Raw genomic sequence first — 23,247 nt, forward strand, 5'->3', positions numbered from 1 at the left:
CATTCTGAGTATATCCTGCAATCATCATATTCCATGACACAACATTTCTTTCATATAATTTATCAAAACCTTGACATGCATTCTCTACACTAACATTTTCCATACATGTCAACCAGAGCATTCCCCACAAAGACACCTGACTAGAAGCCTCCCTTGATAATGAAACCATGGATCTTCCTACCCTTTTGGAGAGGTTTTAACCTACCACATGCTTACAAAACTCTATCAAGGGTGTGTATTTGGTTTCAAATTTGCCAATTGCATTTCACAAAAGACTTTAAGGGTTTCATCCCAACAACCATGTTGTCCATAACCTGAGATAATTGTAGTCCATGAATTGGTGTCAGTCTTCTCACCTACCGACTGCATATGAAGGAAGATTTTGAGGGCTTCATCGAATCTCTTATTTTGAGCATAGATAGAAATTATTGAATCCCATGAAATTTTGTTTCCATGAGGTTTTCCTTCAAACACTTGTTGCACATCCTCTACACTCTCGCATTTGGCATACATTTTCAGGAGGGAACTCCCCACAAGGACATCTGACTCTGTTTGCCCAGTTGCAGGGCCTCCATTTCAGCAAAGGAATCAAGGGCAGTGCTAAAAATTTGATCGTTTTGCCTTACACAGGGCTTGTGCATTTAGCAAAAGAGTGCAATTCTTTCCCTCATGTGTCCTTGCCTAAAATACTCTATCATAATGGTAGTAAAAGGGCAAATATCTTCATTTCACATTCTATCAAAAACTAAACATGCATATACTATACTTCCACATTTGGCATACATAAGAACCAATTTTATTTGTAACATGTCCTCTTCATGTCCAGTTCTTATAATGGAGGCATGGATTTTCTTACCTGAGGCCAAAGAATTGAATGATTCAGACATCTCCAAGAGAGAAGCATAGGTATTTGAGTCTTTCTTCTGCATCTTGTCTATCTCAATGGGCACCGCTCTTACACTAAGCAGAGATCGCTGAGAAATGGTTCTGTGAATGAGAGAGCGACTACACTTGTTGGGTTTCGTAAGCTGTATGTGTGGCCTGCAAAAAAAGGTATGGCTGCAAAAAAAGGTATGGTGTGGGTATTTCTGTATTGGTGTTACCATGTTTGCGCACACGATCTCCATCAGGGAATTAGCACCCAATTATCTCCATCCCAGGCAGCCCTCATACACACTTTGATAATGGACACTGGAATGTAAATGGTAACTCGTTCGTAGATAATATCACTCATTTGATTGCATGGACTTTTTAGTAGTCCATTGTTATGAAAAAGAATGTAGTCACGGATGCGAAATGTTAGATATTATTGAATTCATTCATGTTTTGTTTTTTAAATTAGTTGAACCAGTTAATGTAAAGACTTAAAAATTTTATAAAAAATTGTTATAGTTTATCTTTAATTTTTATTTTGAATCATTTAAAATTATCATTTTCTTTTTTTTTTAAGTAGTTGGAGTATGCAGAAAATATTTCCAAAAAAATTACAATTATATGCATTTAATTCATAGACAGTAACTACTAACAACACATTCCATGAATGATCACTTTAATGACTGTGTACAGAAAAGAGTCTATTGGATTGTCTGCGACAACATAGATCCAAAATTAACTGCTTGGATTCAAACGTAGGTTAGCCAGTGAATATCTCTGACCAAAATCCATGGTGAGACATTACGTCACGAGTCAAGACAATAATTGTCCACAACAAAATATCAAATAATATTTTATTTTGTTAAGGAGGCAATTAATATATCTGTTACCAAATTTTTCTACACCTAAATTGATGACCTGTTATAGGCCTTATACATTGCATTTTGAAGAAAGGTACACAATATTTTTTTCTAAGTTTTCTATCTTTATAAATAAACATGTATGCCATACAAGTATCTTATTTCAAATGTGCAATTGTTTGAATCAAAAGAGATATATATGAATTAAACATTTGCATGAAACACATTTTTATTTATAAAGATCAAATTGTTCATGAAATCCCAACAAGCCGTGGGAATAGCCAAGAGATATCTTTCTGATCATAGTACGGTAAACACATAAGAAATCAGAAAAATATATGAAAGAGAGAGAGAGAGAGAGAGAGGGAACCCATCATTGCCTGGATAGGTTGATGAGTTCTTTCTAGAAGTCTTCTGATCAGTTCCGTTGATCCAAGTTTTCTATTGTCCACTCCAAGAGATGACCTGAAAAAAGAAGGAGAAAATATTTGTTAGAGCTTCGGGTTAACTCTCACTCCTACATACATAATGTTATTCCCAATGTACTTACAGTGCTACATCAAGCATATATAGATCAAAAAGAAAGAATAATGTGAAGAAAGTTCCATGAGATAGCAGCAAGTATCATGTTTTATCTAACTTGTTTGTTTCATGTGTAGATACAGATTTCATGAATATCAAGTATGTGGGTTAAAATGGGCTCCCACAAGGGTTAAGCTCAGCATACCAGTCATCACTCATGAGGTGACACTAATCATCTTGTTAGACATGGAACACAATAGTATCCAGAGTCCCGTGTATTGTCACTCAATGACAATGTGAGTTTTCATTCAATGATAGCACATACAATAGTGAATACAATTGTATTCCATGGTCGATAGATGACTAGAGCCATCACATGAGTAACTATGGAAGTAAGAATTATCAGACTCAGAAAAATATAATACACAAACAGTGAGTACTCACAGAGATACATAAAGCGCTCACTATTAATTCAGATTTCAGATGTATAAGATAGTATTGATAGCCATAGTAGTATAACAGAGCATTATTAAGACATGGGCTAACAATGAATAAGTGATAAAAAAAACACAACAAAGTGCTTTCACAATAGCAAAATAGTCACTGTCTTAAGTGCATTAAAGACCTGTAGCAACTATTTGGCAATGATAACAGTCAAAAGGAGCCAGTAACAGTGCACTAATAATACCATGATAATGCAGGCAATAGTATTAATCATATAGGATCCGTCGCAGAGATAATAGCATTGTTGAAAGTTGTACAATACATGACAGTGAACTCACCTCAACCAAGGTACAAGGCAATATGAAGAAATAGGGTCCACTACTATAAAAAATGAAAACTTATTGACAAGAGTAAAGTCTTTCAAATAGAATGAAATCATGTAGCCACATAATGACCATATGACAGGCATAGTCCTTATATGCCTAAAATGTACATTATAATAAATCTCTACCATAAGAGTTCATAGTGCAACACAAGCAAGGAAATAGCCTAAGGATGAATACAGACTTCCACACAGGTAAAATAACATAAGAAAGGCTATCTACAATTATATAAGACTATGATAACATGCATCACAAGAACAAGTAAGCAAATTATAGTGTATAAGAAGACCTTCATGACAATAGCAATAAATAGAAAGAATTCCATTATCTCCCTGGAGATGATTTTTGATATGGATGAACAGTCCTAACCTTTGCATAAAGAGAAGAGCAGACACTAATATTTATTTTTGTTAAATCAAATCTTGAAATAGATCATAACAGTCATAGACCAAAGGCATTAAAAGTACAGTGAAAAATGGAGCTATAGGACTGTTATAGCAATCTCCAAGATTCAATTCTCAGCCAATAATGAATGCATGAAAGAACACTAAAAAAATGGACAGTTATGGCTATTATAAAATGGATAACAATATACATGCAGAAACTAATATCCAATCATGATATAAAGAATTCAACAGCAACATTGTTTTAATGGTCAATAAAGATACAACTAGTCATGAGTACAAAGAATAATAAAATTCATATCAGTCCTTCATAAGACAGTGATTGAAGGTGCACAAATGATCTGAGACAAATATTGCCATCACATTCATAAAGACAGTCAAAGGCTGGGAGCTCTAAAAGGTAGCCATGTTTACGGGAAAGCAAAAAAGGAGAATACAATAATAGTAGATGCTCAACTTTCAAAAGCAATTAATGTTATACTGTCTTCTAGAGACGACAAAAGTTGTTGATTAAGCAGGTAATACATTACACAAATGAGAATATCAGGTCATAGAAAAGATAAGAGCATACTAATGAGAAATGCGTCTTAAATATTAAGTCTCCAGTGAGGCTGCAGCCCATCAAAAGACAGTGATATGAAATCAAAATCATAGTACCAAGGACACATTGTTATAAATCCGAATATAGTCCCAATGATATAGTTGTCATACAAGGCTAGTTGAGTTAGATCTTCAAACAAATATACAATCTCAAAGGGTCTTAAACAAAATCCAAGATAAATGGTACAACACAGTTATGACAATCAAAGACAGTCATCTCCAAAGGCTTCCTCAATCTGAGTACAATAAACAAGTGCATAAAGAGACCATCAGATGTATGTACAGTTACAGTAGTTGTTAAAGAAAAGGTACAATGGTACCCTCAACACAAGATGAGCAACCATGAACATAATAAACAGTTTATAAGCTAAAGATCTTAAGCAACAACACTAAGTCTTAAATATTGGCAAATGTCAAGAAATCAGCCCATTGATAGATAATGTAACATTCCTTGATCAAAGTCTCCAATTAAATATCTCCAAATAATTAGTTCACAACGGTCAAAATCTAGTTACTGTCTCATAGTCTATATGTATCAGTCAAAAAATAGAGATTCCATGAATAGAGGTTTCATATATAGGTCAGAGATATCATAGTGAAGGATAATGTTGCCTATATATCATATATAAAACCCTGTGATAACAATGTAATAGACTTTGCTAGAGATATTCAATCAATAATGAGTATAAAAATAGTGGCTGGTGAAGTATGACAACCTTGAGCAAAAAAAAAAAATGCCAAAGAGTAGTTGTAGTCACATTACAGCATGTAAAGAACAGTCAGCTGATACGGGGGATCATGAGCAAAATAGTGGGCAGAGCATAATCATATTAGAAGAGACGAGCTCAAAGCATGAAAACACTATCACAGTGAATGACAAAATTATGTCTATCATGATACAGTCATAGGCCAATAATTCCAATAACCATGCTAAGGTCCCAATTATGAATATATAGTTATGTGACAAGTGCAGTTGGATGGCAATCATATCTCAGTGATAGCCATAACATAAATATAAAATCACGGTGCAGTGATAAACATATATTCATAAGGAACGCGGTAAAGTTCATCAACATATAGCATCATACAGTCCAAAGAATATATCATGAGGATTATTTGCCAAACTCAAAAAATGCGCCTAAGGGAGCCATAAATGCAGTTACAGTAGGAGTGAAAGCTCAAATAAGTCTCATGGAGACACTGTCATAAACAATGAGATAGCAGTCATAGCATCTTTGATAATGGATAATGAAAGGTCACAGATACAAAAAAGATAGATAAAGGAGATATATCATCAAATAGTTCTAAATCGCAGTCATACACAGTGACCAAGAAAGCAGTAGTGGTTTCTCAGAGTTAAGGTATAGATCTGATAGAAAAAAAAAGGATGAAGCATATATATTCAAAGCAAACTATGACATCGTCAGATTAAATGAATGCTACAGTATATGGAAATCATGATTACAATATCTAAAGCAACATCATAGAATAGTGAATATAAAAGGGGAAAGAGATGCTCCAACAACTCCATGAGTACACGCGTCGCCAAGGTAACAGTAACATCTACAGCAACCACGATATTTTCATAATTCATAGTGAATGCATAACAAATAGACTTTATGGGCATCAATGATTCATAAATATTTTCCAAAGATAAACCCTAGTTGCATGAAGAAAAGGAGTTACAAAAATGCATGCATTTACAGTCAAATAGATACATAACACAAAGGACGTTCATACAAAACCCTAGCCATGTGGCGGCCATAGTTTTATGTATATACAGAAAGCTTGTTTTATTTATATATATTTAGGGTTCTAACTCAAAAACCCTAAATATATTCACAACTAAAACAGTAATATGCCATGATAATAAAGCCCAATGACAGAGAAAAAAGAAATGTGCACCATATTTGGAGCCATACAAAGAATCTGAACTCAAAGTTCTGTCGAAGCCCCCAATCACAACTCTAGTTCACACATATGCAAAGAGGAGCCATGCAAAAGCTCAGTCCAAACCCTATCTTCATGCGACAGAGAGAGTGTCTTCTCCATGAAAACAACATATGTGGATGAAATGAGATTGGGGTCCGAAGAGAACCTTTTGTTGCATTGCCTTGATCTTATCATATGGGTTTTTGCATGTTCATTTTATTTGTTTTTGATGAAACAAATCACCATTGGGGTGATGACTTTAAGTTCATTATACCTAACCTGCATGTATTGTAAGCCCACATATGTAAAGGCTAAGAGCTATTTAGCTCTTAAAAATATTCTTCTTTAATTGTATATTGTAATTTAATATATATACTAATTAAGATTTAGTTTTTGAAAAATCTTAATTAATATATATTAAATTATAAAAGAGCTAAATATTTTTAGCAATTAAAATAAATAATTTTATTTTAACATCTATTAAAACAAATCGTTTTAATAAATGATAAAATGATATTATTAAAAGAACTAAAATAATTTCAAAGCAAGAGTAAAATGATAAGAGTGCATGCAATTTTGAAGGAAGGGGGTTTTCTTTTTTCCCTATATTTGGTGGCATACATCATGCAGATTTTTCATAGAGAGTTTGCTTTTTCAAATGGGATATTTTGAGTAGAGGTGGTAGTTATATCTTTAGTAGAAGGTATTTTTTTCATGCATATCAGTGGCAGGCCTATTTTTGGTAGCAGAGACTATTCTTGGCAGGGTTATGCATGAGTTTTTTATGCTATTTGGGCAAATTCTCCCAAGGCTTTTTCTCATGCAGTTTTTTTCTTTTTAGAGTTTTTTTAAGTAGAATCTTCTATATATTCTTTTCTCCTTTTTTCTCTCTAGTTCTTTCTTTTCTGCTACACACATAGCAGAAAAAACATTGTTTCTCAACACTTTTCAGTTTTCAGCATTGTAATAGAGATTATTTTTCAGTGTGCAATTGAGAGTTTTTTTTCAGTTTCTTTGTCAATTATTCTTATTTTTCCATTGTTAGATGAATGATTTGATAGATTTATTGTGATTTAATTTTGAATCCTTTTCTATCTTGTTTATGCTTTGCATCCTATTTCATAGTAAATTCAGGTTGTGGGTTGTGTTCATCTGGTTTCCAATTCTTTGCATGTTGTGAAAAATCACTTGTCCTACATGCAGAAATTGGATAACTTCAAGCCTTCACATGAAATGTTGATGAATTTCATGATCTTATTTGTTTTGTGAAATAATTATTAGTCTTTGTTGCAGTTGGTTATAGCTTTAGGACAGTAAGTAGAACTACATCATTTGGTGTATCACCTCCATTAGGATAGGTTTTTCATCACATGCAAGCCTTTTAACCCTTTTTCCCACAAAAAATTTAGTTGTAGGAGATTCATCAAGACGCGATGGAGGTCTACTTTCAATATAGGCAACCCATAGGCCTGAAAGTATTCCCATGTTTCATAGGATTGCTAGGTTTCACACTTAGCATTTACAGGCGCAATCCTTCATGACAACAGTTTTTGGCACACCCGATGGGACTCGTTTGAGTTGTTACAGCTAATAAAAGCTCAATTTTTGTTGTTGTTTTGGTATTGACAACAATATTACAACCTTTTGAGGTTTATTTTCAAATACCTGGTGACTCTATTTTTTCTAGTTTCTATGTGCAATACAGGTCTTAACAGCATATGAGGAAGATTCCTAGTACATCCAATGACCGTAAGAACACATTCTTTTGTACCATTTGATGGGGGAATCCCATTAAATTTGACTCAACATGATCCTATATCAATATCATCTCTGAAGAGTATGCCTATATTCATAGGCGAAGATCACATCACGCCTATTGAGCATATAAGGGATATTGCATCACTGGGTGCAGTTTACCATATAACCCATGAGAATGTAGCACTCAGGCTTTTAGTGGCATCATTCAAGAGAAAATAACTCCAATGGTTCAAAGGTTTACATATAAATTTAGTTAATTCATGGGATGATTTGGGTGATAAGCTGACAAAACAATTTGCAGATAAGTCAGATCACCTGTCATTGGTTGAGCAGATGACCACTATCAAGAGATCTCTGCAAGAGCAGATAAAGTAAATGACCAATGTTGATTCAACTTTTTGAATTGAATCAATAGATAGTGAAATATATGTTTTGAATTTTGAAATGATGTAAACTAATAAAATGTACATTTTTTGTGTATTTTATGTTTGTAATTTTAAAAAAAAAATTAAAGATTATTTGAATATACTTTCTTATAAATTAAACACTAAAATTTAGTAGTTGATAAAATGTTTAAATTGAAGCTACACAAGGCGTGACACTTTATATAGTAATTTTACCTTTTTTTCTTCAATTTTTTTTGTGTATATTGATAACTTGAAACTTTAGTGCAAAAAAAAAAAGTCACTATTTTTCATGTATATATATTTTTTAATAAATTTGAAAAGTTGCGTGTACCGAAATATAACTCTTTCCATTTGACGTCACCATTTTTCTTAATTATTTATCCAAATTAGAAAAAAATTATATCATCTTGACATAAAATCTTTTATCTAGTGCATTTATTTTTTTCAAAAAATTTAGATAAATTTTAGTATTTTTCCTTTACAAGATAATCAACCATATATTTTAGTGCTAATGAGCTAGTTTCAATAAAAAATTTAAAAAAATTATAAAATCTAATTAAAATATGAAAAGATATGTATTTTGGTAAATTCATTCATAGATCTATAAAAGGGTATTTTTACATTTCAAAAAAAAAAATTATTTATAAGAGTAGGAGTTGTTGAAACACCGAGTTTTTAAAAATAAAAATAAAAAATTGGTAATTAGACCCAAAGTGGTATAAAATCAATTTAGTAGAAAATTCCAATTAGAAAAGCTATGGCCCATATATAAGATAGCTATAATGAATCTCTATAGACCATATGTTTGACTAAAAAAAAATTTTGTTTAGAATTACTTACATTCACTTGTGCAGATAAGTTGGCCTAAAACGTGATACAGTTTTGTGCTTTTACCGAATAGAATTCTTACAACAGTAAAAGCCTCTCCTGAACATGCATTTTTATATTATTTGAAAGCTTTAAACAATGATATTGGTTTTATGATTCAGTCTATGGGTGAAGTTACATTACCGTCAGCTTATGATATAACTATTAGAGTAGAAAACAACCTTATATAGGCTAGTAAGATTGCCCCTAGGCCTCCTATGCCTATTTTTCTAGATATACATGTTGACAATTTGCAGGAATTGATTATGTGTTGAATTGATGTTTGTCAGTGATATCAACACTAGTTGTTTTGTCGTCTACCGGATTCCAGTAGAGTGGTTGGACTTTGATGATGATTTAAAGATTTGTTTCCGGTATTCTCCGATATGCTCCGATTGTTGGAATTGGTTTGGATTAGTTATTCATGTATTCTTGATACGTATTACATTCAATTGGTTCGAGATTTGATCATCCAGAAGCTATCATTTGTTCTAGTAAGCCTTTTAGTTACCGGTAAGGGTTTTATTGGCAAAGCTTTGTTGAAGATATTTTGATGAAAACGATAAGTGGTGTTGGTGCAACTTCAAGAAGGCTATCAGGATGTATGATGGTTATCATGTTCATGTTACAGTTGATTGATGGTTTTTCATTTGGCTTATGGTGACCTATTTTAGGTCTGGTCTTATTCTGCTAGGTTATGGATCGGTTTATGTAACGTGATAGTTCTGCTCCCAATGCGTTACCGGTTGAATTTATCAATTGGTTTATGTTGTTTCAGTCTTAGGCTGACTTGGTTTATCATTGGTTTGCAGGATTATGTAATGGATTTATTGTATTATATTCTAGGTGGCCAACCTAATTGTTTAGGTCCTGAGTTGGTATATATATGATGTAAGATCTCTTTGTAGATCATGGTTACGAAAGGCTATGGGATTATCTACGTGCGAATAAAGTTGTAATCGTATGTAGTGGTTTTGGTCGATCATAGGTGATGGAATTGGGTTTGTGTAAGAGGTTTAAGACCTCCAATGTTGAGCTTAACCGGAACTGTACTCAGGCATAGGAGATGTTATTCTTGCAGTTCATTCATCTTTCCGGATTATAGTCTGGATTTCTTTTGTAGTCAATGGGGCTCCTTTTGTGATGAGTAGTGCGCTCTACGTAGTGTGCCTTCTTGCATGTGCAGGCCCCTCTTATTGTAATCACATACTTACTGTAGAAGTATTATCTAACTGTGGGTAGGCTTCCCACCATGGTTTTTCCATTTACCGGGTTTTCCACGTACAAATTTTGGTGTTATGTGTTGTGGATGGATGGTAATTATTCTATGATTTATATTTGTGCTTAACTGATATATCTGTTATTCTGGCATTTGGTTTATGCATTTCGATAAAAGGTTTTGTGTTCTTAAAGTTTCATAATATGTTGACAACTGATTCACCCCCCCTCTCAGTTGTCCACCGGTTATCCTAACAATTGGTATCAGAGTCTGGTCCTCTCTACAAAAGCTTAACCGCTTGAGGAAGATCCTATGCAATCTAATAGTTCATCTGCAGCTATTTTCTAGAGAGAAACCCCTAAGCTTGATTCAACAAATTATAGAGTATGGAAGATTTAGATGGAGACTCATTTGAGATGTATTGGGAAAGAGATTTGGGAGATCGCTGAAAAAGGCTATACCCCTTATAATCCAGCATCTGGCAATCCTCCTCCAACGGACTTGGATAAGAAAATTCAAAATGATTGCAGAGCTAGAGAAGCCCTCTTGAGTGCATTTTTTGATCAGCAAATAATGGGATTGTAGCGTAGAAATTAGGAATCATCAAAACAAGTAGATCAATCAATCAAAACACAAGACATGCTAGCTCAATCAAAAGAACTCTCATTGAAATGAACCTAATTCCAAAGCACATTCAATAGAGGCACAAAAACAAAGCATTTAAAAGAAAATGTCATGCAAACCATATAACAATTCGGATGCTTCTTCCATGCGGCTCCATTGTTGTTCTTTCCTCTTCAATGGGTTTGTGGATCTCACCTACAAGTGCTCACACAATTGAAAGCAAAAAGCTCAAGAGTACTAGAAACGAAAATTCGGTAGTTTGATAGAAATTCGGGATTCATGAAGGGATTGATTGAAGAAAATTATCCAAATGACAAGATTAGCATGATCCAATTCAAATGGAAATTGCAAATCAATATGACAAATTATGCACTTTCTATGCACAATTTGTTGATTGATAATTTATGACAAAATATGACACATTCTATGTCAAAATTGATTGATTGTCAATTATGACAATTTATGACAAATTGAAATGTCATTCCCATAAAATTAGGAGATGAAATAGGAGGGAAAAGAAATTAGAAATTAAGAAAATTAGAAAATTGAAATTGATGACAATTAGGAATTAGAAATTGATGGAAAAATAGGAAATTAGGAACTAGAAGAAATTAGGTAAATTAATTAACAATTTGTCATTTATTAATTAATTTACAAGAGGAAGAATAATTAGCCAATTAAATAAAGATTTAATTGTAACTTAGGATTAATAAATAATTTAGTAACCCTAGAAGAAGAAATGACAAATTAGGTTAAATGAATAAATCATAAAACCTTAGAAGACGAATTAGAAATGCGAAAATGACAATTAGGTCTTGATTGAAGATAATTAATGTCATGATTTTGAATTGATAAATGAGCGACAAAATGATTTGATTAAGAAAATGCGCCAATTGACGAGGAACAATGACAAATTGATCCAAATTGACATAATTGAGACAGACAACGATCGATGACAAATCGGTCGCAAAATGACAAAATTGATAAGAGGACAACGATCGATGACAGAATATATTGCAAAACGACAGGATTGAAAATGACCACAATCGATGATAAATCGATCGCAAATGACAAGATCGAACATGACAACGATCGATGACAAATCGATCGTAAAACGACAAGATTGATAAACCGATCGCCAGATGATAAGATTGAAAAGAGGACAAAACCCTAATTAGGATTGACGATGTCCAAAATGATAAGATTGATGATAAGATTGATAAGAGAGTGATGATTGATGACAAATCGATCGCAAGATTGACAGGAGGACAAAACCCTAATTAGGATTGACGATGTCCAAAATGATGACAAATTAGCATGCACATTGATGCAACAGGATAAAATCGATCAAAATCATGACTAGATAGTGTTGTCGACAAGACCAAATTTGAGGACGAGATGATTGAAGAATGTAGAAGAATGACTCAATGTTCGCAAATGATAAAGACCAAGTGCGTGACATAGGAGAAATGTTAATGCGACGCAAAAACCTAAAATGAGGCAATGCGCAAATGTTAAAGTATGACCTCGCAAGCGTTGACCATTTTTAGGTGTCTACATTTTGCCCCTCTTTGAGACAATGCGATTTTAAGCATTGTTTCAAAGAACAATAATGAAAATGCCCCAGACAATAATAATGACATATGCATGCCCCCTCGAGGAATTGGCCGGAAATAGACAGAGAAGAGGCCAATTGATCGATAAAAAGGATAGGATCGAACAGACGGACAATCGGATACCGGATGCATGAAGGACAAGCAATTTAAGGTGCACAAGACTGCGACCAACATAAGATGGAGAGGACGCATGTCCATCTATGCAATGACAAAGAGCTATAAATGGGACCAAGAGGGTGAAAATGACTCATTTGCACTAGCTAAAGAGGAGGATTTGTTGCTCTAGACAAGGACACTTGCAGACAGATGGCGAACATTCCAACGGCGGATCACCTTGGAGAACATGTACGCACATTCAGACGACCGAAGGACGCAGGAGCAGCGGTATGTATCTCGAAAACCCATGTTTTGGATTTCATGAATTTTGAGGGCTTACGGGACATTGCGGGGCCCACAGGGGAGGCAAAAATAGACTCCTGCGCTTGTGTGGTCTAATCCTGCGCTTGTGTGGTCTAATCCTGCGCTTGTGTAGGAAGACACAGGCGCAAGTCACCTGACACAAGCGCAGTTTCTCTTACACAGGCGCAAGTGTTCATAAAAACCTTAGTTTTGATTTGAAACTGCATGCAAATGACCTGAAAAGGGGGGACAAGTGTGGGAGAGGTCAATGTAGATGAAAAACACCCTGATTGGACATGAAAATGAGGATATGCAACCCGTAGGAGCAAACCCAAAAACTGACAAAATGATGCCCCGATTGTGATGCAGAGTCGACAATATCCATTGATCACGCGGGAGAATCAACCTGACTGCTTCATGCTACGTCACCGACTCAGGAGCACAGAGAGAGACACATTAGCTGGACTGGGGATATATTACATCACATACATGCCCGAGATTAGGGCAAACACAGGGTTGCTTACCGCATTGGCAGAGCGATGGCATTCAGAGACTTCCTCATTCCATTTGGCGACTGGCGAGGCGACAGTGACTCTAGAGGATGTATGGCGCATCCTCCGCATTCCGATACATGGGGAGATGGTAGAGTACGACCCAGTGACAGGGAGAGATGCATTGTGCAGACTGTTTGAGTGTGACGCAGATGATCTAGACATTGTCGAGAGGGAGATTCGCTGGGAGACTATGGCTGCCGAGTATGACCGACGATATGTGGTGATAGCAGTTGTGATAGCATGTCTTCTAGCAGGAGATAGACGAGGACATGGATTCCCTATTGGCTGGGGAAGAGTGCTAGAGCGGCTGGCGACAGAGGGGACAGTGTATGCGTGGGGACCATGTGTACTTGCTATGTTGTATTTCCAGCTGCATCAGATAGCGTATCAGGGAGTTCAGACTCTGAGCTGTGGAGTTACATTGCTGCAGGTATGGGCATTTGAGCATATTGCCATATGTCGACCGATTACAGATAGACAGGTAATACCACACCAACCATATGTATATAGCTATGGCGGAGCACTGAGACAGGGTCCATTTGGATACATATTATACTGGCGACATGAGTTAGACAGACTGAGAGAGTTCATATGGAGGCCATATCGAGATTGCCCCGGATGGTCAGATGATCATGATGAGCTACCATATTGTAGATAGGAGAGGTACTTGATTGGGCGACCAGTGAACCGCCAGAGAGTGATTGAGTTGTACCTGCCAGAGAGGGTCAGACGACAGTTTGGAGAGCAACAGGATGTTCCTTGGAGGACTGCATGCTTTGCCCGATCTCACCGAGAGACGAGTCAGTGGGGTAGTATGATTCAGCCACGTATAGTATACGCCGACTTTGCACAGTTACAGCAGAGATAGTGGGAGTGGTGGTCAGATGTGGTGGATGCTGGGACGACAGAGGAGTATGGGACATGGTTCGCACAGCGACGGCCAGTGCCTTTGACTGATCTGGACATTCCAGTACCGAGGAGACAGGAGGACTTCCCACTCACAGGAGAGGAGGGAGATGATGAGGATGACGAGGATGACGAGGATGATGAGGATGACAGAGACGGGGGAGATGATGGTGGGGAGGATGATGATGAGGAGGAGGATGAGGATGACGGGGACGGAGATGATGGTGGGGAGGATGATGATGAGGAGGATGATGAGGAGCCATACTCAGCGGATCAGGATACATTGCAGGATATTCCCATAGAGCCAGAGACAGCTAGGACAGAGGAGATGGACAGGTGCAGGGCTACCATAGCGAGCCAGCAGGATTATATTGCGACATTGGAGAGACAGAATGCCATTTTGAGGACAGAACGAGATACAACACTAGCTCAGGCACAGCGAGAGGGACAGAGAGTCACTGAGTTCATTGAGTCGATTAGGGATGCCAGTGCACGGGAGATGGCACAGATGCTGGTAGAAACCGGCGAGGAGAGACTGTATTGGAGGACACTATATGAGGGTGCAATTCCACCAGAGCAGAGAGCACCTTCATATCGGGCACGATCGAGGACAGAGAGCAGGTCACGCTCTCGGAGGTCATTGAGCAGCATGGGGGTGAGTGGACCTATGAGACCACCACAGCCAGGACCAGGAGGGACATCAGCCGCGAGACATGGCAGGGATGAGGAGAACAGAGGGAGCACCCAGTGACAGAGGCATGTACTCCTTAGACAGACAGTGGACATTATGTAGTTTGACATGTTGTAGTCAGCCTGCGGGCCATACTTAGGACAGATAGTCCAATTTTGTACTCCGATATTATTTTGACATATGATATGATATGCATCGATATGATGGGATGCAAATGACTTATGATTTGTAGTTATTTTTCATGTATGGATGACTTATGCATTGTGTATGAACATGTATGGGTGTATTTTTATGTATTGTTGATGTATTTATGAAATGAAATGGATAAAATGCTTGATGTAATATGTGATGGAATGCAAATGTACTAACCAATGAATGTAGGATGCAGCATATGTGTTTGGATATCGGAGCACTAGACCGAACTGACTATCCGGACTGACGGAAGAAATGTTAGTAAGAAGAAATGAGACAAAGGGAAAATTAGAGATGACGAAGAAAAACTTGCTTTCAGTAATGCACTTTGTAGGTGAGAACCTTTATTTTTATGTAGCAAAATGGATGTGAAGCATCATGGCATTGAAGGCCAGAGCTGAAATGCAACCCTTTTTGCAAAAGACAGACACATCACAGACAAATGACAATCACAATCAAAAAAGAAAGAGACCATGAGCCATCCCGGTCACTCTAAATCACTCAGTGACATCATCGAGCAACATAGGAACATGATCGAAGATAAATCAAGAAAAAGATAAGATGCGCAAATTCAAACAAATCAAACAAACATCTTGATCGTCATTGTCAAAAGTTGAAAGTGCTGATAGGACGATCATGCTATCTGGTTTCAGGAAATGTGATACCTCGTCTAAGACAGGACACAGTCTGGTTTCAAGAATACCACACCCTGTATAAGACCCATGATAGTAGAGACAAGGACAAATGATATTGATGGTAACGTTCGATTGATAAGACAATGTTGATCAGTTTGAATGTCTGGTTTGATTGAAAAAGTTCATCTGTTAATGCATGATTTCATTAAAGCGCAGTGTTGGATTGATTGTCGTTAGATGAATGCTCAGTGTTTTGTCTTATGCACAAAAGGAATAATGTTATTGCAAAATGTTTGTTTTTTTGGATTTTAATGTTTTGAAATGTTTTTGTTGTTCATTTTTTTTCAGGACTTTATGTGATTTTTTTTGGATTATTTCAGGACATTATTTGAATTTTTAGGGATTTTTTCAGGACATTTTTCAATTTTTATGAGATTTTTTTTTTTCAAGACATTATTTGATTTTTATGAATTTTTTCAGGACATTTTTCAATTTTTAAGACTTTTTTCAGGACATTTTTTGATTTTTATGAAGTTTTTTAGGACATTTTTCAATTTTTAAGACTTTTTTCAGGACATTTTTCAATTTTTAATCCAGTGATTGATCATGACAAGGGGAAGGCACCCAATGTGCATTTGAAAGACACATAGACCAGGACCAAAACATATGTACAAGAAACTGGAGTAGGCAAGACAGTGATGTTGACCAATGACAGGCTTGGAATAGAACATTGGGTCGAGACCAAGATAGGCATGATAAATCGGCCGAGAAAAAGCATGGCTAGAAGTCATGATAGATGACGGAGCAATAATCTCATTACTCATGGCGCCTGATTGCCAGGTTTTCACCATGGTACTTGCCCAAAGCGCCTGTTTGCCAGGTTTTCACTAGAGGGCGAATCATTTTTTTGCTCTTTTACTTTTTGCTCTTTTTTTGCTTTTTTCATTTTTTTGTATTTTTTTGCTTTTTTCATTTTTTTGTATTTTTTTCAAGATCATATTTGAAGAACTATCTGACAGAAAACTATGCCCAGTACTTGTGAAGATGCATGCTATTAATAGGATCAGACAGAGGTTCACCTTCTGGAGTCGCAAGCTGATATGCCCCCGAGCCATAGGCTGCAGTTACTATGAAAGGCCCAACCCAATTAGGTTCAAACTTGCCCTTGATGATGTCAGTAGACTGTGCATTCTTGGGATTTGCCTTTAAAACCAGGTCTCCCACTTTGAAGTGTCGCCCTTTGACTTTCTTATTATAAGAGCAACAAAGACGGTTTTGATATGCTTGCAAATGCGTCAAAGTTGTTTGACGCTTTTCATCTAACATTTCAAGCTGATGCAACTGAGAGACTCTATGTGTCTCATCATCAATCAGGTGTTGCAAGGAGACGCGCAAGGAAGGAATCTCGACTTCCAAAGGTAAAATGGCTTCCGCACCATACACCAAGGAATAAGGTGTTGCGCCAGTAGGTGTGCGGATAGAAGTGCGATAGGCCCATAGTGCTGGATTTAACTGTACATGCCAATCTCGACCAGCATCATTGACAACTTTCTTCAGGATCTTGATAATGGTTTTATTTGACGCTTCAGCTTGACCGTTACCCTGTGGATAGTATGGGCTAGAAAAACGGTGTTGAATATGAAATTTTTCACAAAGCTCTTTAACATCTTTATTCTTGAAGGGTCGACCATTATCTGTGACTATGGCAAGGGGAACCCCATATCTGCATATGATATAATTTAGCAAGAATTTTGAAATTTGGACACCAGTGATATAGGTCATGGGGATGGCTTCAATCCATTTTGTAAAATATTCTGTAGCTGTAATAATGAACTTGTGTCCATTTGCAGATGTTGGCTGAATCTTGCCGATAAGATCCAAACCCCACTGAGAAAAGGGCCATGGAGATATAACAGAATGAATCTCTTGAGCTGGTGCATGAATATAATTTCCATGGATCTGGCACTTGTAGCACTTTTTAACAAAATCATGAACATCCTTTTCCAAAGTGGGCCAATAATACCCAGCACGAATCAACTTTTTGGCTAAGCTAAGACCATTGAAATGGCCCCCACATATACCATCGTGAACCTCGTGTAAAGCCGTTTGTGCTTCGTCAGAATCCAAACACCTGAGGAGGGTATGGTCAAAAGAACGGCGGTAAAGGGTGTCAGTGATGATGACATATTTGGCTGTCTGTCGGATAAAAGCTCGGCGTTGGTTAGCGGAAAGGTTAGGTGGTAAGGTCTGGGATTTCAAATACTGATATATGTCATTGTACCAGGGGGAATTGGGACCAACAAGAACGCACATCACATCAGCGGTCGGAATGTCAAAAGAGGGGACTAGCAATTGTTCGACCAGGAATTCACACTTGTCCATATTATGAGGCATATTTATCATGGAAGCAATCGTAGCCATTGCATCTGCCGACTTGTTTTGTATTCTTGGCACTTGATTGAAATGGATAACTGTGAATTTGGTCTTGAAGAAGTCTACCATGTGCTTATAAGGAATAAGCTTTTCATCCTTTGTCTCGTAGTCATCATTGACTTGTCGGATGACTAATTGAGAATCTCCATAGACTTGCAAATGCTTGATGTTCCAGTGAACTGCCACTCGGAGTTCTGTAACCAATGCTTCGTACTCTGCAATGTTATTGGTACATTGAAAAGTTATTCTGTACGACTTTGGAATAGCATCACCTTGAGGGGTGACAAACAAAATGCCTGCGCCGGATTCGAACTTGGTGTGGGACCCATCAAAGTATAACTTCCATGCATTGGATGGTGTGAGAGCAAAGACTGATTCATCTGGGAAATCAGTTAACATGGGATGATCGTCTGAAATAGGAGCATCTGCCAGTTGATCTTCTATGACTTGTCCTTTTATCGCCTTTCGCTCCATATACTCAATGTCAAATTCACTGAGAATCATGACCCATTTAGCTAGGCGACCTGTCAAAGCTGCTCGGCTGAGCAAATATTTTAAAGGATCAATTTTGGCAATCAACAATGTTTGGTGGCTTAGCATATAATGTCGGAGCTTTTGTGTTGCAAACACCACTGCTAAGCATGCCCTCTCAATAGTTGAATAATTTAGCTCATAGCCTACCAGTGTCCGGCTGATATAGTAAATAGCTCTTTCTTTGTCGTTCTCATCTTGTTGGGCCAAGAGAATGCCTAATGCTATTTCAGTTGCAGAGATATACAATAAAAAGGGCTTTCCTTTGATAGGAGGCATTAGGATGGGTGGCGACAACAAATAGTCTTTTAGAGCTTGAAAAGCTGATTGACATTGCTCAGTCCATTTAAAAGCGACACCTTTGTGCAGTAGATGTTGGAATGGATGACATTTGTCGGCCAGCTGAGCTATGAAGCGACGAATTGACTGGAGCTTTCCTTGCAGACTTCTTAATTGCTGGAGGTTTGAAGGTGGAGGCATATCCATTATTGCTTTGACCTTTGCAGGGTCGACCTCAATGCCTCGGTGAGAAACAATGTATCCGAGCAATTTTCCAGCTGTAACACCAAAGACACGCTTTTTTGGATTGAGCCTGAGTTTGTAAGTCTCCATTCTGTCAAAAATTGGGCCCAAGATGGCTAGATGACTATCTCTGGTGACAGATTTGCACAACAAGTCATCAACATAATCCTCCATCAAAGTATGCATAAAATCATGAAAGATTGTCGTCATTGCTCTTTGATATGTTGCACCGACATTTTTGAGACCGAAGGGCATCACATTCCAACAATAGGTGCCCCAAGCACAGGTGAATGTTGTCTTATGCTGATCTTCAGGTGCAATACGGATTTGATTGTAGCCGGAGAAACCATCCATTAGTGAAAGCATCTCATAACCAGCCGTCATGTCCACTATGATGTCTATGTTTGGCAATGGAAAATCATCCTTAGGGCATGCTTTATTCAGGTCCCTAAAATCTGTGCAGATGCAGATGCCCCCAGTTACTTTGCTAACTGGTACTAGATTTGAAATCCAATCTGCGTAATCAATGGGTCTAATGAAGCCCACATCTAGCAATTTTTTCAATTCCACTTTGACCAATAGAGCCACTTGAGGATGCATTTTTCTAAGTTTTTGTTTGACGGGTTTAGCACCTGGTTTCAGTGGCAAATGATGAAGGACTAACTCTGGATCGAGGCCAGGCATATCTGCATAAGACCACGCAAAGCTGATCTTCTTCTCTAGAAAGAAATTAATAAAATCAATCTTCTCTTGTTTTGACAAGGAGGCAGCAAAGTGAATGACCTTAGGATTATCAGGTGTACCCAAATTGATTTCCTCGGTCATCTCAACCAGCAATGTTGATTTGTCTTGAATTGATAGGGGTACGTCCACTCTTCCACCTTTGGGCGCCTCAGAAAGGTTTTCACCCGCAGGTATGTCTTTTATTTTTACTTTTGTATGATCAGAGAGCGCCTTACGGTTTTCACTCAAAGATCTATTCTTTTGATTTTTTTCTTTTTCTTTTTCTTTTTCATGTCAATAGCAAAGCCTGCCTTATGGTCGCCTTGTGGTATACCTTCCCGTAGTCCCATGAACTCTGCAATTGCTTCGTCATTCTGAAAACAGTCCAATGTGAGCGGTTCTTGTTGGTCATATTGGATAAGTTGGGGATATATGAGGGGCATGTCATCATCGATTGTAAGGATAGAGAGGGCTGATATGGTAAAAATGTGAATGTCTGTGGTGTCACTATCCGAACTGCTTGTGTCGGATTCAGAGCTAGGATCCCAAAATGATTCGATCCAAGCATGAGGACAGGTTTTAGGAAGAGGAGTTATTTCATGTTTATCCTCCATAGGCAAGTTATCAGGGTCAATGAAGATATTGTCAAGGGCATAGGAGCTGGAAAAAGAACTCCACTCCCATTCATTAGAATCAGTCTCGGGTTGGGTAGCCTCAGGTGTTATTTCATCGTCAAAATCATGCCCTTTTCGACACGTGGACCTTTTGGTAGATGTGGATCCAATTCGTAACGGTACAAAACCTAACCCTAAAGTTGGGGGTCGCCTCTCAGGTATGATGGGTTCTAGCCTTCCATTGTTTTTCAGGCCTAAGCCACTGCAGCCATCATATCCTTTCTTCTGCAGCATAGTAAATCCTTTGCCATATAATTCCACTGGCAACTTGACAGGTGGAGTTTCAGTTGGATCTCTATAGAGCCAATCTATGGCATCATCGTCTATAGTTTCTTTGTCCAGTTCTCCCCATCTTGCAAATGTAGTGGGAGGCTGATATTGGATAATGACCTTGGGTTCCTTTTGCAATAGATGCGGTTTTCCATATGATTTTGGAGACATCGGCAAATTCCCAATGAGGAATGTTTGGTCCATTGAATATTCTCCACACCCTTGGTCTTGTATCTTTAGTTTTCCTTTGACAGCATCCAATAATGCATTAGGATCCACATAACTGTCTGATTTGGCCTCTCTATTGATTTGGCCTCTCTATTGACTGGTACTTGTCTGTTTTAAGGAAAGCAAGTGCGGAAATTTGTTTTCCTAATGTCAATTTGTAGGGGAGAATAGACTAGTGCATACAAAATTTCAACATTTACAGAATATGGCACAAGCATGAGCAAACACAATTAGACAACAAAGAGATAGAACACACAGAGTTAACATGGGAAAACCCTTTTGGGAGAAAAACCCACCACCAACAAAAAGGACTTTATTATCAGTATGTCAAATACAATAAAGTTCAGTCTGCAGATTTCCTTTTTCACTTTGTCAAACAGTCATTCCAGACGTAACATACAACACTTGGATAACAGTTACAGCATACTCAAAGGCTATCGTAACTCACTACATTCAATTCACATTTGGCTTCTAATACCAAACTAGTTGACCATTCATCTGAGCAATTGCAGCAACGGCTTGAAGTCTAACCATCTATCTGCAGCGGTCTGCATTCAAGGAAAACCAATTATCCCACATGCAGCAGGGAGTCGGGTTGGTTCATATTTATATACACCGACAGTCTCATCCTTAGTGTCTGAGTGTTCACCTTTTTGGATCTTGGTTCATTCTCACACCAACGTTGGTCTTCTCTCCATCAACCATCAATATAGCCTTCAAACGGTAGAGTCGATCGCTCGATGAAACCCGATCGCATAAGGTGACTCCATCGGGTCATCGGCCAGACAGATGAACTGTTATCCCAATCTTCGATAACTGAGAGTGGTCTCATTGGCTCATCGGATCAAGCACTATGAGGTTACTCCAATCTCCAATAATAGAGAGCAGTCTCATCGGATCAAACCCAAAAATGCTATCCCGATGAGCAAAGAACTCCGAGATAAAACAAGATGGACTTATTGGGACTTCGACGTAGCCTTCAGCATATTAACCCAATAGCCGATATCGACCCAATTTCCTAAGGCGACTTCATCAAGTATCAGCTTAACTCCAGACCGGAACCCCCGATAGCCGATGTCAACTTGGACTGCCTAAGATAGCTCCATCGGATCATCGGCACAACTTCGATGCAGTCTTCCACTCTGTTGTTCCATCAGTGTAGGCTAGCCTGATCAACCCAAACATGTCAAGTGAATTAGAGGCACATTTCCAACAAACTCCAACTTGATGAGGAATTCACTGGACCGAATACCCTTTCAGACATTTCTAAGAAACATGGGTATGAAGACCCATAGAATTTGAATACCACCTGAACTTGTGCGTGCTTACTAGTTTCATCAAGGCATTTGCAACATTTTCCAGAGTGTCTACCTTGTTAAGATAAACTTTTCCATCTTCCACCATGTCACGAATGAAGTGATACTGAACGTCAACATGCTTCGACCTGGCATGAAAAGTAGGATTCTTTGCCAAACATATGGCACTCTGACTCTCACTCCAGATTTCAACCTGCCCTGCATCAAAACCAATATCTGAATTGAAATGCCTAAGCCAGACTACTTCTTTACAAGCATGTGTGGCCACCATGTATTCTACCTCTATAGTGGACAAAGCGACTACAACTTGTTGCTTTCTCATCCAACTAATTGCTCCACCATTTAGGACAAAAACATATCCACTAGTGGATCTCCTATTGTCAATATCCCCTACCCAATCAAAATCCATATAACCACAAATGCTGAGAGTTCTCTTTTAATCCTTCGGATTTCCATGATAACACAATGCAAAGTCTAAAGTACCCTTCAAGTATCTGAACACTCTCTTTACAACATCCCAGTGTGGTTTCCTTGGATTCGACATAAACCTGCTAAGTACTCCCACTGATTGGGAAATATCTGGTCTTATACAGACCATAGCATACATCAGACTGCCTATAGCACTTGCATAAGGTACACTTTTCATGTCTTCAATCTCTTTTGG

At 37.7% G+C, this 23,247-nt stretch overlaps 1 long non-coding RNA gene across 1 annotated transcript; it reads right to left on the reverse strand.

Moving 5' to 3' along the window:
• Positions 1-1,933: 1,933 nt before the first annotated feature.
• On the reverse strand, positions 1,934-6,317 carry LOC131031132 (uncharacterized). The gene is made up of 2 exons (XR_009102978.2): positions 5,992-6,317; positions 1,934-2,198 (listed from the first exon to the last, which is right to left on the reverse strand). It is a non-coding gene; the product is annotated as an uncharacterized LOC131031132 (long non-coding RNA).
• Between the last annotated feature and the right edge of the window lie 16,930 nt (positions 6,318-23,247).

The sequence above is a fragment of the Cryptomeria japonica genome, chromosome 7 (assembly GCF_030272615.1).
Source record: "Cryptomeria japonica chromosome 7, Sugi_1.0, whole genome shotgun sequence".
In the NCBI taxonomy this organism is placed as follows: domain Eukaryota; kingdom Viridiplantae; phylum Streptophyta; class Pinopsida; order Cupressales; family Cupressaceae; genus Cryptomeria; species Cryptomeria japonica.